Source organism: Chlorocebus sabaeus, chromosome 28 (assembly GCF_047675955.1).
Source record: "Chlorocebus sabaeus isolate Y175 chromosome 28, mChlSab1.0.hap1, whole genome shotgun sequence".
NCBI classification, from domain to species: domain Eukaryota; kingdom Metazoa; phylum Chordata; class Mammalia; order Primates; family Cercopithecidae; genus Chlorocebus; species Chlorocebus sabaeus.
In genome coordinates, this window is record NC_132931.1 from 20082013 (window position 1) to 20098626 (window position 16614).

The 16614-nt window shown below is 54.0% G+C and overlaps 1 pseudogene; it reads right to left on the reverse strand.

Moving 5' to 3' along the window:
* Window positions 1-554: 554 nt before the first annotated feature.
* LOC103246876 (transcription factor A, mitochondrial pseudogene) lies at window positions 555-3044 on the reverse strand (annotated as a pseudogene).
* Between the last annotated feature and the right edge of the window lie 13570 nt (window positions 3045-16614).

The window sequence follows — 16614 nt, forward strand, 5'->3', positions numbered from 1 at the left end:
TGGGAGGCTGAGGCAGGAGAATGGCTGGAACCCAAGAGGCAGAGATTGCAGTGAGCCCATATCAGACCACTACACTCCGGCCTAGGCAACAGGGCAAGACTCTGTCTCAAAAAAAAAAAAAAAAAAAGGTGGAGGGGAAAGCTGTAAAACAAATGTTTCATCTTAAAATATATAATTAGGAGATGTAAAATTAAAGATTAAAATTTTTATTCTATGTAACATAAAATAATATGCATAGATCTGGTACATAATTTATTAGTTTTTACTTTAGAAAAAAAAGACAGTGAGAAAAAGGTTTATAAATTTCTCAGTCCCTTTTATAAAAAGTTGCAACCAAAACCAGCCATCACTTACACGTACAACCATCAACTCTGAATATAATATTAATTATACCTAGGAACTGGAATTTACCTAGATGAGTTCTGGCGGTTTTTTGAAAAATGCACAATTATATCAGAGAACACTGTGTCTTCCACAATTCGTAACAATTTTGAAAAGGAAACTCCCGCTTCCATAATATAAGGAAACAAGAATACTCTTTCCATAGTCATCATCCTGTATTAAAAAACCTGATAGTCTGATTTACCTTTATCAAAGGTAAAATGATTCACATTTGCATGGATTACTCTGATCCTCAGTGGTTCCTAAACACAAAATTTTGCATAAACCTTTATCTGGGTTTTCCAAAGCAAGTATTACACTGGCAGAAGTCCATGAGCTGAAGAAAAAGAAATTGAATATAAAAGGTTTACCGATGTTATCCTTTCTAATTTTACAACAGCTTCAGGTGTTGAGACCTAACTGGTTTTTGGTGCCTATCCACTATGAACTCTAACACGTCTCAGTACCATCTTTTGGTGGTTGCTTTATTTTGCAACGTAGAAGATCCTTTCATCCAACTTCAATCATCTGCTCTTCCCCAGACTTCGTTTCATTATAATAATGAATTTTACAATCTTTAGCAAGTTGAATATATACTTTCTTTTGAGAACCAGACAGATTTTTCCCGTTTTCATTTACAGTCTTCAGCTTTGCCTGTGGTGAACCATCCTTAGCTTCTCGGAGGCTTTCAGCTACATAAAAGGTATAAGCTGAACAAGGTCATTTTGGTTTTCCAAGCAGTTTTAACTCTCTCTCTTTTTTACTAAGGCTTTCCTTTTTAACTGTTCATGCATGATTTCTGTTTCCAAAGACATAATCTGACTTGGAGTTAGCTGTTCTTGAATTCTGCTTATCTCTTCTTTGTACGCCTGCCAGTCAACCCTATAAGCATCTTCATATATTTTTTTCTCTGAGTTGGGAAGTTCCCTCCAATGCCCGGTGATTCTTCTAATTAGTTCTGTATTTTTTGCATCTGGGTTCTGAGCTTTAAATATGGGTAGTTGTTCTTCAGAAAATCGAAGGTAAGAAGTTACACATTTCTTTGGATAACTTGCCAAGGCAGATGAAAACCATTTCCATAAATACACAAAACTGAAGGGGAAGCGCAGTCGACTTCCACAGCTGGTACGCAGCTCCGCCCGGACCTTCCCAGGGCGCTCAACATGCCCCACATGCTTCGGAGAAATGCCATCGCACCAGCGGACCAGGCAGTGGCCGGGTCCCAGTCTCAGAGAGCTTCCTGGCACAACAGAACAATCCCGGCAATGACAACTCGAACCTGCCTGCGACCCTCTGGAGTTTGTTATCATGCCCGCCACTCACGAGGCGCTATGTCACTCAGCCTGGAGTGCAGAAGCTCGATCTTGGCTCACTGCAACCTCTGCCTCCCAGACTCAAGCGATTCTCCTGCCTCAGCCATCCGAATAGCCGGGATTACAGGCGCGAGCCACCACCAAGCCTCGCTGATTTTTGTATTTTTAAGAGATGGGGGTTTCGCCATGTTGGCCAGGATGGTCTCGAACTCCTGACCTCAGATGATCCACCCACCTTGGCATCCCAAAGTGCTGGGATTACAGGCATGAGCCACGGCGCGTGGCCCTGGACTGGGGCTTTTAAGGGGATCATGGGGGGTGAGGGGCTGGATACCTGGGGTCGTTGATGGGTTGAGGTGAGGGGAGTGTGGAAACGGCATTCTTTCGTGAGTCAGTTCCTCATGAGGTCCTTTGCATCAGCTAGCATCAGTTGTTTCATTGGTGACCAGACCCTGAAGGAATATCTCAGAGAGAAAACATTTGGTGATGGTCAAGCTGTTATCTGTAGGGTAGCTAAAAGGAGCTACAATCTAGATTCTACATGATTAGGACAATAGGCACCAAACAGCTATGAGGAAGTGAATCTGACAGCAAGCGGACCCAGCGATGAACGCTGAATTTGCCACAAGCTTGGTGTATTTTTGTTTCTCCCCCCTTCTTCCCTGATTTATTTTATTTATTTATTATTATTATTATTTTGAGACAGAGTTTCGCTCTTGTTGCCCAGGCTGGAGTGCAATGGCCCAATCTCAGCTCACTGCAACCACTGCCTCCCGGGTTCAAGCGATTCTCCTGCCTCATCCTCCCTAGTAGCTGGGACTACAGGCACCCACCACCACACACAGCTAATTTTGCATTTTTAGTAGAGATGGGGTTTCACCATGTTGGACAGGCTGGTCTTGAACTCCTGACCTCAAGTGATCCACCCACCTTGGCCTCCCAAAGTGCTGGGATTACAGGCATGAGCCACCGCACCTGGCCTCTGAGTAATTTTATAAAGTTTATAGGATGGCCCAGCACAGTGGCTCATGCCTGTAATCTCAGCACTTTGGGAGGCCAAGGAAGGAGGATTGCTTGAGCCCAGGAGTTCAAGACCAGCCTGGGCAACTGTGAGACCCCCCCCAAATCTCTACAAAAAAAGAAAATAAATTAGCGGGGTGTGGTGTCGTGCACCTGTTGTCCCAGCTACTCAGGAGGCTGAGGCAGGAGGATCACTTCAGCCCAAGAGGTTGAGGCTGCAGTGAGCTACAATCATGCCACTGCACTCCACATTGGGTGACAAAGCAAGACCCTGTCACACACACACACAAAGTTTATAGGGACGGCTTCAAATTTATCATGCACCAACAGCCACATGGGCCAGCTTTCTTTCTTTTCTTTTTCTTTTTTCTTTTCTGTTTTTTTTTTTTTTTTTTTTTTTTTTGGAGACAGAGTTTTGCTGCTCTGTGGCTCAGGCTGGAGTGCAGTGGCCCAATCTCAGCTCACTGCAGAATCTGCCTCCCAAATTCAAGCGATTCTCGTGCCTCAGCCTCCCGAGTAGCTGGGACTGCAGGCGTGTGTCACCAAGCCCGGCTAATGTTTTGTATTTTAGTTAGAGATGGGGTTTCACTACGTAGCCCAGGCTGGTGTCGAACTCCTGAGCTCAGGCAATCCACTGCCTTGGCCTCCCAGAGTACTGGGATTAAAGGCGTGAGCTGCTGCGCCCGGCCCACACGGGCCACCTTTCTGATCCACACTAAACCTGTTCCTCAACAGGGCCTTTGCACTGTTCCCTCTGCCCGGAGTGTCCTTCCTCCATAACTACCCGTGGCCTCACTGACCGTCCTAGCTAACATCGTCCCTCGCAGCACTCTGCTCATCATCTTTTCTTGTTTTTTATTTATTTATTTTTTTGGAGACAGAGTCTTGCTCTGTTGCTCAGGCTGGAGTGCAGGTGCGCCATCTCGGCTCACTGCAACCTCCGCCTCCTGGATTCAAGCGATTCTCCTGCCTCATCCTCCCGAGTAGCTGGGATTACAGGCAGCCACCACCAGGCCCGGCTAATACAGATGAGGTTTCACCATGTTGGCCAGGCTAGTCTCGAACTCTTGACCTCATGGTCTGCCTGCCTCAGCCTCCCAAAGTGCTAGGATTACAGGCGTACCTGCTCGTCATCTTTAGAACACCTGTCACTATCTGAATTATCTTTATTACTGGTTCCCTTGTTGATGGTCTGCCTCTCCCAGCTAGATACAGAACAATGGCTGACACACAGCCCAGTCTTAGTGAACATGAGATGAATGAATAAACCCCAGCCACGCAGTTCTAACGGAAGCTGCCGTGTGGACTCAGCGTGAACACCCGGCCAAGCCAGGCCATGCACAGTCCCTCCATGGGATTTTCCCAGCTGAGGCTGAAGGAAGACGTGCAGATCCCGCCTGGTGGCAGATGGCATGGCATGTGGCTCTGGAGCTCTCTGTCCCCCAGTAACCCCATCCCCACCCCCCAGGGGGAAGAGGCTGCCCGACCAGAGGTAGATGTGCTGAGAGCAGCAGGGATGAGGCTAGAGATGTCCTGGGATCTCTAAGCCTCCCTTCTGTGTGCAAAACCAGAGTCCTGACTTCCAGGAAATTCCTTTCTTGCCTCAGCAAATTTGAGCCAGGTCTCTGACTCATTAATAAACGACCCTGATGGGCACGGACGGAACAAGGGGCCACGGGAAGGGCGGGGCCTCTTTACTATAAATGGGGTGCAGCAGGGCGCGGTGGCTCACACCTGTAATGGGAGGCTGAGGTAGGTGGATCACTTGAGGTCAGGAGTTTGAGACCAGCCTGGCCAATACGGCAAAACCCCATCTCTACTAAAAATATAAAAATTAGCTGGGCATGGTAGTGGATGCCTGCAATTCCAGATACTTGGGGTACTCGGGAGGCTGAGGCAGGAGAATTGCTCGAACCCGGGAGGCAGAGGTTGCAGTGAGCCGAGATCGCGTCACTGCACTCCAGCCTAGGCGACAGAGCAAGACTCATTCTCTAAATAAATAAAAATAAATGAATAAATGGCACAAGCGAAATGGTCACTCAGCTGAGACAACAGAGACGGGACTCAGATCTGCTTTAGGGTTGGATTAGACCCCTCTAGGGGTCTCCTCAAGCCCCGTGTATCCCAGGGGCTCCCCCGCCCCTGCGGACCTCTGTTTCTCCCATTATAAAACGATGGGGTAGAGGAGATGGCCCCTCGGCCGAGTCTGGTGGAAATGTGGCATCCGAACTGACTCCCAGTAGATTTCTGAACAGTCTACCCCATCACCCCACCGGAGGAGGCAGACACAGGCTGAGGACCACCGAGGCCCTGGGCACTGCTGGGCTGGTTCTATCCAGCGCCCTGCCTGGCAAAAACCCCGCTACAGCTCATCAACACGCAGCAACCCCCCCCAGCCCCCCGCAGCCCGGCACCTCCAGTGTGGACAGTCAGCAGAGCTGCTCGGGTGGCTCTAAGACTCCCCTAATGAGATTCTTGACGATTTGGAAACTAACGATATGCTCAACTCATCTTTAATTGGCACGGTGCTGCTGGAGACGCCAGCGCGGGCGAGACGCAGGCCGGCTTTGACTCGAGCCATCATTATCGCTCTTTGGCGGCACCCAGTCCTCGCCCGCCCTCGCAGCCATCGCCCCCGCCGCCCCGCTGCCCACACCTCCCAGGCTATGGTCTGCCAGCTGGGCCCACAGTGGCTCCTTCTTTCTGGCCTGCCCGGGACCCCAGGCCTGTCCCCATGCAGACACCCCACCCTGGGAGGCTGGTCGCATTCTTGGGCACCAAGAAGTCCCTCCCTCCTTCACCATCGGCATTTCCCCCGCTGGGTGGGCCTCAGGCCTACGGAGGGGTCCCATGCATTGTGCAGGAAGCAGGAGCGGGGAGCTGACCCGTGCGTGGGAACCTGCCTTCCTGGAGACCCATCTTAGCTCTTCTCATCCTCAGCTCCTGACCTCATTTTCCCCACATGCAAAGTGCGGATAACGTTAGCCCTTCCCCCAGGGGCTCACGAGTGGGCAGTCCACACTGTGTGGTCAGACTCGTGGGAAGACGAAAGGGTGTGGGAGAGGTCCGATGCCCGCTGCTCGCCTCCTCTGGGGGTGTCCAGGCGGGGCACAGCAAGCTCTGCATGACCAGCCAGGGCAACCTAAGTCCAGTGACGGCCCAGCGCGTGGGGTCCACGAGGGAGACCCAGTGTCAGGCCGGTGTGGTGGGTAAAGGAGCTGCAAGTTTTGCTGGGAGCCGGGGAAGGCAGACAGCACCAAGCTGCAGACTCAGCCAAGGTCCAGCCAAGCCTGCTGTGCTGCGGCACCTGAGACACAGCTGCCCACCTTCTCCCCCTTGAAGCTTTCTCCCCGGGGCTCCCCAGCCCCCCGCTTCTCCTCCTGCCTCCTTGACTTCTCTGTCTCAGCCCCCATTGACCCAGCCCACAGCTGTGGGGCTCCTTGAGGTTCACTTCGAGGCCTCTGGCCCTCTCACTCTGCCCCCCAGGGGAGCTCACACGTGACCTTACCTCAAATAACCACCCCCATGGATGATCCCTAAATGTGTCTCTTTGGATGCCAATAACTCCAGACGTCCTGCAGGAACTGCTTCCCTTACTCAGTCTCCTACCACAGCGAATGACACCAACTATCTAACCAGCTGACCAAAGCAGAACTCTGGAAATCATTTCTTTCTTTCCTTCCTTCCTTCCTACCTTTTTCTTTCTTTCTTTTTCTTTCTCTCTCTCTCTCTCTCCCTCTCTCTCTCTCTCTCTCTCTCCTTTTTTTTGAGACGGAGTCTCTCTGTGTTGCCCCGCCTGGAGTGCAGTGGCACAATCTCGGCTCACTGAAACCTCAAGCAATTCTCCTGCCTCAAACCTCCAGAATAGCTGGGATTACAGGTGCACACCACCATGCCCAGCTAATTTTTGTATTTTCAGTGGAGACGGGGTTTCACTATGTTGGCCAGGCTGGTCTCGAACTCCTGACCTCAGGTGATCCTCCCACCTCGGCCTCCCAAAGTGTTGGGATTACAAGCGTGAGCCACCGCACCTGGCCCTGGAAAGCATTTCGTAACCCCACCTTCTTTCTACATCTGGTCAATCACCAAATCCTGCCTATTTGACCTTCTAAATGCGTCTGGAAGTCCTTTACCAAGCTCTCTTCCCACTGCCCCCACTGCAGGCCCAAGCCTCTCTCTGATGCACTGCCTGGACCAGTGGCTGCACAAAGCACGCCAGCCCATCACCTGCCCCAGCATTCCTGGTGCACTGTGGCCGGAGCTGAGCTGCCAGTCATGGAGCCGACCCCTCCAGAGCACGAGACCAGCTGACCCCCAGGCCATGCCGAGCAGCTGGGGCACATGACTCCGTCTTTCCCGGAACTTTCTCCCAGAGAGAATGATCGCTCTCACCCTTTGGGTCACAATGCTGGGAGGATGGGCATTTAGAACATCTGGTGGCCCCTGTGCCCAGCAGCAAGGAGGAAATCCATCCCCAGAAAGAGAGGGACCCAGAGAGGAGACCTCAATGGTACCCTTGACCAGCCACACCTGGAGGCCTGCGTTCCCAGTTCTGCGCGTTCCCAGTTCTGTGCGTTCCCCAGTTCTGTGAGCCGTGGAATTCCCTTCTATTTACTTCATCTTATTAGAGTTGGGCTCTTTCCACTCATCTCCAAGCCCTGAGGGACATGCTTAAATGTCAGCCTCCCTGCTGCAGGAATTAACCCCTTCAATCCAGCCCCTGAATTGGGTGGTCACTGAGATCTTCTAAAGGCCAAGTCTGCCCTCTGACCCTGCCTGCTATCCCCTCCCCAAGGCTCCCCATTGCCCACAAGGTGAACTCCAGATCCCTTGGCATGACCTCCAAGCCCCATCTGTCTCCAGCTCTTCAGCCGCATTGGTGCCCACTGTCCTCAAGATGAACACAGGTACCTGTTGGACGGAAAGATGTGCAGCTCCCCAGGGGCGCTGGCCTTTGAACATGCAGCTCCATCAGCCGGGAACATTTCCACCGCATCACACCTGCAAGGCCCAGCTCCCTCCTGGCTACTCTGGTCCAGCCTGACCTGGGCCCCCAGGATGGGGAAATTACGAGGACTCCCATGCACCCCCAGAAACCCCAGGATCCCCCATGGGAGGACTCTGCACCCCCAGAAACCCCAGGATCCCCCACAGGAGGACTCTGCACCCCTGGGATCCCCCGTGGGAGGACTCTGCACCCCTGGGATCCCCCGTGGGAGGACTCTGCACCCCTGGGATCCCCCGTGGGAGGACTCTGCACCCCTGGGATCCCCGTGGGAGGACTCTGCACCCCTGGGATCCCCCGTGGGAGGACTCTGCACCCCTGGAGCCCCTGGGATCCCCTGTGAGAGGACTCTGCACCCCTGGGATCCCCCGTGGGAGGACTCTGCACCCCTGGGATCCCCCGTGGGAGGACTCTGCACCCCTGGAGCCCCTGGGATCCCCTGTGGGAGGACTCTGCACCCCTGGGATCCCCCGTGGGAGGGCTCTGTACCCCTGGGATCCCCCGTGGGAGGACTCTGCACCCCTGGGATCCCCCGTGGGAGGACTCTGCACCCCTGGAGCCCCCGGGATCCCCCTTGGAAGGACTCATCGCTGCGGGATAAATGCATGCTGACTCCTCGATCACTCCCCTGGGCTACACCTCTTGGGGGCAGGAACCTCCTTGACCACGGCACTCTCCACTCCTCACACACGCAAGGGCTCACAGAAAGTTGCTGAACAGTTGGAAGAATTCGGGGCTCCAGAATTCAGCAGCTCCAGGTCCAAGCCTTGGTTCTGCCACTCCCTGGCTCTTCGGCCTTGAGCAAATTGTTGAGCAGCTCCAGGCCCGGCCACCCGTCCGTAAAGGAGGAATGGGCACAGGGCACAGGTAACTTGCGGAATTGTTCAGAGCACTTACTGCGATGACACTGACGGGACCTGGCACACAGGAGGGGCTCAATGGTATCTTCTGATCGCCCAGCTCTGTGTGAGGCACTCAGTAAGTCCTCAATCAGTAGTGAGGCTGCAGCTGCTGCAAAGGGTCTACTTCTCTGGCTGGGTCTCTGGTCTCTCTTGGGAGCTCAGTGACCAGCCTCCACCCAACCCCAAGCCAACCCCTCCCCAGCCCCAGCCCAGCCCCAGGACAACCCCAGCCCAGTCCCAGACCAGCCCCAGAGCAGCCCCAGCCCAGCCCAGCTCCAGCCCAGCCCCAGCCCCAGCCCCAGCCCCAGCCCCAGCCCAGCTCCAGCCCCAGCCCCAGCCCCAGCCCCAGCCCAGCCCCAGCCCCAGCCCCAGCCCTAGCCCCAGCCCAGACCCAGACCAAGCCCAGCCCAATCCCAGCTCAGCCTAGACCAGCACCTGTCTAGCCCCAGCCCACGCCCAGCCCCAGCTCAACCCTAACAGCCCCAGCCTCAGCCCAGCCCCACCCTCTGCCCAATCCCTGCCCATCCCCAGCGCAAACCCTGCCCAGCCCCAGTCCAAACCCTGCCCAACCCCAGTCCAAACCCTGCCCAGCCCAACCCTTGCCCAACCCCAGCCCAGCCTCAGCCCTAGCTCAAGCCTAACAACCCCAGCCTCAGCCCAGCCCCAGCCTGGCTCAGCCCCTGCCCAGCACCATCAGCGGCCACACAAGGCCAAGAGCCCCCTCCCTGTTGCCTGGAGTCCCCGAGGCAGAGTGTCTCAGCGGAAGCTATGAGGTGCTCTGAGCTCCCCAGGTGCAATTGGAGGCCTTGTTATCATGATTAATATTTAATTTCTCATCACGGGTGACTACCCAGCTGTCTCCATGCTGCCATTGTTCCAAATTTCCTCCTTTTCTATTTCTGATTCCTTCTCTTTTGTGAGACTGTGCTGACTTTGCCCTTAATAAATCTCATTTTATTCTTCTAATTTACTCAGACAAAGTTGGATAGTTTTAATATCATCTGAATTATTAGCTGTTCTGTCAGTTTAATGTTAACTGCAAATTTTGGTCAATGGATTTGCCATTCTGTCCTCCGGATCAGAAATCAACATGCTTTATAGGGGCAGCTCCCAGCGAGGGGTCCGGGAGCCCATCCCAGTTCCAGCCGCGAAGGGCTGAACACCACCATTTTCGATGCCTGTTGCCCACGTTACCTGTGGCAGGGAGCAAACAGCAGTGTGTGTGTGTGTGTGTGTGTGTGTGTGTCAGAGGGAGTGGGGAGAGAGAGACAGAGGAGAGAGAGAAAGAAGAAAGAGAAAGGAGAGAAAGAGGAGAGAGAAAGGAGAGGGGAGAGAGAGGGGAAAGAGAGAGAGGGGAAAGAGAGAGAGGGGAGAGAGAGGAGAGAGGGAGAGAGTCTGGCTGCTGACCTCACCTGGATTAGAGGGGCAGGGGGCAACAGGGGAGCTTGGGGGTCACAGATAAGTGAGTGGAGGGAGGACAAGAAGGGGGTGACCTCCAAAGAGGCAGGGAACCAGAAGGTGCCAGACATGAAGAGGAAGAGGAGGAGGGGTAGGAGGAGGGGGAGAGAGGGGGAAGAAGAGGGAGAGGAGGGAGGGGGAGAACAGGAGGAGGGAGAGGGGGAGGGGAGGAAAGAGGGGGAAGAAGAGCAGGAAGGGGGAAGGGAAAGAAAGAGGGAGGAGGGGGAGGGGAGAAGAGGAGGAGGGGGAGGGAAGGAAGAAGGGGGAAGAAGAGGGGGAGGAGGGAGGGGGAAGAAGACAAGTAGGAGGGGGAGGGGGAGAAGAGGAGAGGGAGGGGAGGAAGGAAGGGGAAGAAGAGGAGCGGGAGGGGAGGAGGGAGGGGGAAGAAGATGAGGAGGAGGGAGGGGGAGGAGGAGGAGAAGGGGAAGGGAGAAGAGGGGAGGAGGGAAGGAGGGAGGGGCAAGAAGATGGGAAGGAGGAAGGGGGAAGAAGAGGAGGAGGAGGGGGAGGGAAGGAGGGAGGGGGAAGAAGATGGGGAGGAGGGAGGGGGAACAGGATGAGGAGGGGGAGGGGAGAAGAGGAGGAGGGGGAGCGGAGGAAGGAGGGGGAAGAAGGGGGGAGGAGGGAGAGGGTGAAGAGGAGGAGAGGGGGAGGAGGAGGGAAGAGGAGAAGAGAAGGAGGGGGGAGGAGGAGGGAAGAGGAGAAGAGGAGGAGGCCGCTGCTGGGTGCCCTCCAGGATGACTATGAAAATCAGGGCTGGGCCGGGCGCGGTGGCTCAAGCCTGTAATCCCAGCACTTTGGGAGGCCGAGACGGGCGGATCACGAGGTCAGGAGATCGAGACCATCCTGGCTAACACGGTGAAACCCCGTCTCTACTAAAAATACAAGAAAATTAGCCGGGCGAGGCGGCGGGCGCCTGTAGTCCCAGTTACTCGGGAGGCTGAGGCAGGAGAATGGCGTGAACCCGGGGGGGCGGAGCTTGCAGTGAGCCGAGATCGCGCCACTGCACTCCAGCCTGGGGCACAGAGCGAGACTCCGTCTCAAAAAAAAAAAAAAAAAAAAAAAAAAAAAGAAAATCAGGGCTGGGCGTGGGGGTGGTGGGTACCTATGGTCCCAGCTACTCCAGAGGCTGAGGCGGGAGGATCACTTAAGCCCAGAAGTTCAAGGCTGCAGTGAGCTGTGATCCCACCACTACACTCCAGCCTGGGCAACAGAGTGAGACCCTGTCCCCAGAAAAACAAAACAAAAAAAGCCATGGACAAAGATGTCTGCCTGAAACTCAGAGGTTAAACAGAAATAAGGCAGGAGAGAGTGGCCGTGGCTGACAGTAGGGGCAGGGGTCCTGAGAGATTCCCCATGGAGGCCTTTCCTGTCGGGGCCCTGTGGCTTCCGGGGGAGGCAGGGCTTCAGGTGTTTAAAAGGAAGGTATTATTCTTTAACAGCTAACATTTATTGAACATCCAGCGTGTCTCAGGCACTATTTTAAATATTCTACAGAAAGTAATGGATACTTTTAACAACCCTACCTAGGCACTGTGATTTTTCAAACAGCTTTATTAAGATACAATTCATATGCCATGCAACTCACCCATGTAAAGCACACAATTCGATGTTTTTTAGTGTATTCACAGCATCGTGCAACCATCACCACAATCAACTTTAGACCATTTTCATCACCCCCAAAAAGAAACCCCACACACCTTAAGCATCAGTCCCCACAGCCCTCCCTCCCAGCCCCTGGCAGCCATGCCTCTATTTTCTGTCTCTATGGATTTGCCTATCCTGGGCATTTCACATTAGTGGAATTCTACAGATGTAGTATTTTGTGTCTGGCTTTTTAAAATTAGCATCTGGGCTAGGCAGAGTGGCTCATACCTGTAATCCCAGCACTTTGGGAGGCCGAGGTGGGCGGATCACTTGAGGTCAGGAGTTCGAGACCAGCCTGGCCAACATGGGGGAAACCCCATCTCTACTAAAATTACAAAAATTAGCCGCACGTGGTGGCGCATGCCTGTAATCCCAGCTACTCGGGAGGCTGAGACAGGAGAATCGTTTGAACCTAGGAGGCGGAGGTTGCAGTGAGGCGAGATGACGCCACTGCACTCCAGCCTGGGCGACAGAGCAAGACTCCATCTCTAAATAAATAAATAAATAAATAAATAAATAAATAAACAAACTAAGCATCTAATATTTTCAGGGTTCATCCATACTGCAGTCTGTGCTGGACTTCACTCCTTTTTATTGTTGGATAATATTCCATTGTGGCCACACCACCTTCTGTTCACCCAACCTTCGGCTGAGGGGTGTGGGCGCAATGTCCACTTTTTGGTTACTATGAACAAAGCCGCTGTGACCATTCACATACAAGTTCTTGGGTGGACATATGTTCTTGTGTGGACGTATGTAGCCATTTCTCTTGGGTATATACCCAGGAGTGGAATTACTGGGTCACGTGGTACGTCTGTATTTAACCATCTGAGCTGCCTGGTTTTTTGTTTTGTTTTGTTTTGAGACAGCGTCTCACGATCTCGACTCACTGCTGCCTTGATCTCGTGGGCTCAAGTGATCCTCCTGCCTCAGCTTCCCAAGTACCTTGGACTGCAGGAGCGGACCACCACACCCAGCTAATTTTTTTTTTTTGTATTTTATACAGATGGGGTCTTGCCGTGTTGCCCAGGCTTGAACTGCCTGTTTTAAAAGTTTATTTTAAAGACAAAAGAAAGGAAATGAAAGAGCAATACTTGAGGGCACAGTCCACAACTGTTGGTCCCAGGAAAAGAGAGATTTTTTTCTCATTCATTTCTGTATCCTCTGACACTGAAGAGACTTTTCATGGATGGATGGATGAATGAATGAATGAAGGAATTAGGGGATCTGAGGGTCTTGGGAGAAGCAGAAACAGAAAAGAGAAAGGAGAAGTTCAGTTTTTTCCAGTCTTGAAGCTGAGTGCTGGCTTGGACTGGGACCCTGAGACCTGCCTGCCCAGGGAGGCTTCCAGAGGACCCCCCAGGAGTGGCCGTGGGCACCCCCCACCGGCCCCTGGGCCTGGACTTCCCTCTTGCCCACCTCAGGGTCTCAGTTCTGCCCTGGGAGATGGCGGCTCAGCACTGCAGCCTTCGCCACTAAGTCATGCTTTTCCAATCTCTCTCTTTAACAATGGCTCCCAAAAAGTATAATTTTTCGCTCCATGCTGTCTGAGACGGCAGTAACAGCCCGTTAAGCAAAATAATGAGAGGAATAAAATCTGCTGAGACGCGGGACCTCCAGACCTACTCGGCACACAAATCTTGAGGTTATAGAGCCTGGAGTCTAGAGGCTTTCAGCGGATCAAAGTGCCAGGTGGGAGACACCGGGCCGGGTGAGCAGGTGGCTCAGGGTGGCCCTGTCCCCGCAGCATGGAGCTCCGAGCAGTGCCCGTGGCACCCAGGCCCTTTTAAGGGCTTACAACAGAGTTCCTGGCCCTTTTAAGGGCTTACAACGCTAAGGGGTTCCACGTGAAAGGGTTGTGATAGATTGAGAGCACATGTGGTTAGAGTGGGGGTTAATCTTTTAACCTCAGGCCTGGTCATCAATGGCACCAGCTGGTCTTGCCACTGACTTCATTCCTGTTGTTTTTCAACTTTTACTTCCTTCTCCTATTCAGAGCAGCCGTGATGGGGGCCGTCTTCCGTGTCTGAGCGGTGGGACCCTCCTGGCAGCCTCCCGGGCTGCAGTTTTGCTCTCTGGCGGTCTGAGCCCTGTGCACCTGCTCTGAAGCGTTACAGAAATGGCCCCAGTCAAGCCCGAGACTCTCTCCAGCCCAAGCCGGGCTTCCTGAACTCCTCGGCTCACCGCAGAGGCCCAGCTGCCTCTCTGGCCTCCCTTGCCTGTGTCCTGAGGGCAGGCGGAGACCACAAACCACTGCCACAACGCCCTGTACCAGCACTCTCCCAGCACCTTCTCCACCAGAAGGCAGGGTCTTCCCTGCCCCCTCCTCAACCCAGAAAGGCCTTCAAGAGGGTTTCGATGGAGAGAATAAGGCCAAAGAGACGTCGCACCAGCCTCCCGGGGTTGCCGGAACAAACGCCACACACCAGGCGATGCCGGCCACAGGCACTCATCTCTCACAGTCCTGGAAGCTGAAGTCTGAGACCAAGGCATGAGCAGGGCTGCTTCCTGCTGAGGCCCCTCTCCTTGGTTTGCAGACGCCATCTTCCCCCTGGGTCCTCACAGAGTTGTCCCTCTGTGCATGTGTGTGTCCCCATCTCCTCTTCATATAAGAACACCTGTCAGATGGGATTAGGGCCCACCCCTATAACTTCACTTGCCTTTTGTTTTTTTTTTTGAGACAGGGTCTTGTCCTGTCACCCAGGTTGGAGTGCAGTGGCACCATCACGGCTCATGGCAGTCTTGAATTCTGAGGCTCAAGTAATCCTCCCACTTCAGCCTCCCAAGCAACTGGGGCCACAGGTGCAACACCACGCCCAGCTAATTTTTTTTTTTTTTTTAGTAGAGATGAGGTCTTGCTATGCTGCCCAGGCTGGTCTCAAACTCCTGGGCTCCAGCGATTCTCCCGCTGTGGCCTCCCAAAAGGCTGGGGTTACAGACATGAGCTACTGTGACCAGTGCTTTTTTGTTTTTTTTCTTTTCTTTTTTTTTTTTTTTTTTGAGACGGAGTCTCGCTCTGTCGCCCAGGCTGGAGTGCAGTGGCCGGATCTCAGCTCACTGCAAGCTCCGCCTCCCAGGTTTACGCCATTCTCCTGCCTCAGCCTCCTGAGTAGCTGGGACTACAGGCGCCCGCCACCTCGCCCGGCTAGTTTTTTGTATTTTTAGTAGAGACGGGGTTTCACTGTGTTCGCCAGGATGGTCTCGATCTCCTGACCTTGTGATCCGCCCGTCTCGGCCTCCCAAAGTGCTGGGATTACAGGCTTGAGCCACCGCGCCTGGCCTGGTTTTTTCTTTTCTTATAGAAGTGGGGTCTTGCTCTGTTCAGCCCAGGCTGGTCTCAAACTCCTGGGCTCAAGTGATCCTGTCGCCTTGGCCTCCCAAAGTGTCTGCATCACAGGCATGAGCTGCCACACCCGGTCTCCTCATTTTACCTTCACCCTCTTTCAAGGCCCGGGCTCCAAATACCACCCCATTCTGACGCCCTGTGGGTTAAGACTTCAACATATGAATTTAGGAGCGACAAAATGTAACCCGTAATGGATGCCGTCTGGCCTCCAAGGCTGGGCCCTCAAAGCCAATACACGTGCCCCCAGAGCCCAGGTGCGGGGCCGCGGGCATCCCAGGCCACGTGGACAGGAACCAGGGCCTCTGGTCCTTGGCGCTGGCTGAAATCCCACTCGAGACCCAGCCCCATTTTCCAGCAGCCCTGTGAGGTGCCGACGCCATCGCCCCCATTCCACAGAGGAGAAAACAGAGGCCCAGAGAGGACAGGTCGCTGGCACCTTCCAGAGAAGGGCACGTGGGGGATCTGAGTACTCACACGCCTTAACTGCCCTCGGCCCCAGCTCTTCACTATGATGCTTTAGCCTGGGCCGTCATCCCTGATGCGAGGCCGCACCTGGAAGGCACAGCCCCGGCAGCCAATAAACATCCTCAAGGAGCGGCCGGAAGCAAGGAAAAAAGGCATCAAAATGGCACAGACAACAAGAGCCCCGAGCGACAGGCTTGGTCCTGCCTGGCCTGCTGACCTGCCCGCCTGGCAGTGAGAAGGCTGGGACCCAGACAGAGGCCGGGGCGTCCGGGCTGACCCAGATGGCCCCACAGTGCCAAGGTGCAGCCCGAGGACGCTGAAGAATCTCGGCGCCGGAAGAGCTGAGGCTAGACGGGGAGCTGAGCCCCAGGACCCCCATCCTAACAGGACCTTCCTCGGTCTGGTGGCTGGTAGCAGGCAGGTGACACAGGGGGGCTCTGGGTGTGCGCCCACCCTGCCTCTCTCTGTGTCTGCTTCTTACTTCACTCTTCCCTCCCCGCTGCCTCCCTGTCCCCTTCTCTCTCTCCTTCCCTTTTTTTTTTTTTTTTTTTTTAAAGACAGAGTCTCTCTCTGTCACCTAAGCTGGAGTGCAGTGGCGCGATCTCAGTTCACTGCAACCTCTGCCTCCCAGGCTCAAGCGATTCTCCTGTTTCAGCCTCCCAAGTAGCTAGGATTACAGGTGCATGCCACCATGCCCGGCTAATTTTTGTATTGTTAGTAGAGATACAATTTCACCATATTGGCTAGGCTGGTCTCAAACGGCTGACCTCAGGTGATCTGCCCGCCTTGGCCTCCCAAAGTGGTGGGATTACAGGCATGAGACACCACTCCCAGCCCCTTCTCTCCTTTCTCTGAAAACCAGACTTTAGATCTCCCATACCCAGTGGAAAATAAAGCTACCCCATGGCCACCTGCAGGGACAAACCCACTGTTCCTAACTCCCCCAAATAACTGAGAAAGAGGATCTGGCTATTTCAGCTTCAGCCCTAGTGTACCAAGCAGGGTCCCCCTGGGTAGCAGCTGAGCGCCACCCTGGACTGGCAGGTTCATCCTAAAACTGCCAAGCTCCCATCACTG